This window comes from Mirounga angustirostris, unplaced genomic scaffold (genome assembly GCF_029215605.1).
Source record: "Mirounga angustirostris isolate CCGP_5_RB_7025 unplaced genomic scaffold, mMirAng1.0.hap1 SCAF_15, whole genome shotgun sequence".
Taxonomy (NCBI): Eukaryota; Metazoa; Chordata; class Mammalia; order Carnivora; family Phocidae; genus Mirounga; species Mirounga angustirostris.
Window position 1 is genome coordinate 91096370 of NW_026991723.1, and position 1981 is coordinate 91098350.

A 1981-nucleotide genomic window follows, 5' to 3' on the forward strand; every position below is an offset into this window, starting at 1 on the left:
AGGCTGTACTGGGGTACCTCACCTCCACACACTTTGCTGGGTTTATATCAGAGAAGGACAATTAGGGGGCCAGGAATTTCATTCCTGCTGGCTGGTGACTCCCTCCCCTCACTGCTGCAGTGTATGTGGAGGCCATGTGGGGAGGAGGACCAAGGCACTCCCACCTCTTCTAGCCAGGGAGGCATTGGTGGGAGCCCACTGGGGAGCTGGAACTCTGACCACCAGCACTAACAAGGAGCGGCTCCCTCAGGTGGGGACTGGACTTGTTTCTCCATTAGGCAGCAACAATGAAATGGTACCTCTCATCTCATCCCCTTACCGGAGCAAAGTCAGAGGAAGCCAGCTAAAACAGGTTCACATAAGACCCAGAGCCTCATAATATAATACCCCAAATGTCTAGGTTTCAATTAAAAAACAAACAAACAAACAACAAAACAGTGGTCATACCTAGAGCCAGGCAGATCCCAAAGAGAATGAAAAAAGACAAGTAATAAATGTTAACACTGAAATGAGACAGAGGTCTTCCAATGATGTGTCGAAGATTTTAAAGCAGTCATCATTAAATGGCTTTGGTGAGTAGTTGCGATCACACTCAAAACAAGTAAAAAAAAAAAAAAGAAAGTCTCAGCAAAGAAAGAGAAGATATAAAAAAGAACAAAGTGGAAATTTCAGAACTGAAAAAAACAATAACTGAAATTTAAAAACTCAATGGATGGGCTCGGACTCAAGAGCAGAATACAGAGGAGAGAAGAAAGAATGATGAATTGGAAGATAGAACACATGAAATCACCCATCCTGAACAACAGAGAGGAAGTAGACCAAAGGAGGGAAAAATGCAAACAAGAAGCAGAGTCTCAGGGGCCCATGAGATTCTAACAGAAGATCTAACATTCATGACATTGGCTGGATTCCCAGAAGGAGAGAACAGAGGGGCAGAGCATAAAAATTAGTCAAAGGAAAGATGGCTGAAAACTCCCCAAATTTGGCAAAAGACACAAACCTGCCCACGGATTCCAGAAGCTGAGTGAACCTCAAACAGTTTAAACTTGAAGAAATCTACACCAAGACACATCATAGTCTAAGTGCCAACTGTTAAACACAAAGAGAGCAATCTTGAGAACGGTGAGAAAGGAACCTCCCTTATCAAAAAAATATTGAAGGAGAAAAAAGAATTACAGCAGATTTCTCATTGGAAACTATGGAGGCCAGAAGGGAGTGGAATAACATTTTTTAATTCACTGAAAGAAAAAGCTATCAATTCAGCAAAAATATCTTTCAAGAAGGATAAAGACTTTCTCAGATGAAGGAAAAGAAAGAATCTGTGACCAGCAGAACTGCTTTAGAGAAGTTCTCAGGCAAGAGGGACATGAAGCAAGAGGGAAATTTGGAACGTTGGGAATGATGGAAAAGCAACAGAAATTATAAATAACTAGGCAAATACACAGATTTTTTCCTTTTAATTTTTAAAAGATATGCATGATAGTTGAAACAAAAAAAATTGCATTGTCTAGTGGGATTTTCAGTGTATTTGGGCCTGATACCTGTGACAACTATAACATAAAGGCAGCGGGGAAAGGGATGAACATGCTGGTGAGGATCTATGTTCTACCCGAAGTGGTAAAATATTGACATGACGTAGATTATGAGGTAAACTTAGAGATATACTTGTTTGCCCCACACAATCCACTAAAAAAGTGCATGCACAAAACACATAGTCAAAAAACCCAACTGATAAGTTACAACAGAGCACTGAGAAGTTTTCAGATAATTTTTTAAGGGCAGGAAAAGACAAATGTAGGTTAAAAAAAGGCAAATAGAAAATAATAATACAACGGTAGAACAAATCCAGACATGCCAATAATTACATTAAATGTAGTGCTTGTTTTAGCAGACATATGCTAAAGTTGGAATGACACAGAGAAGATTAGCATGGCCCCTGCTCAAGGATGACACACAAACTTGCGAAGTATTCCATATTTTT

At 39.9% G+C, this 1981-nt stretch overlaps 1 non-coding gene across 1 annotated transcript; it reads left to right on the forward strand.

Annotated features, from left to right (window-relative positions):
* The first annotated feature begins 1877 nt into the window (after positions 1-1877).
* On the forward strand, positions 1878-1981 carry LOC123850392 (U6 spliceosomal RNA). The gene has a single exon (XR_006792328.1). It is a non-coding gene; the product is annotated as a U6 spliceosomal RNA (small nuclear RNA).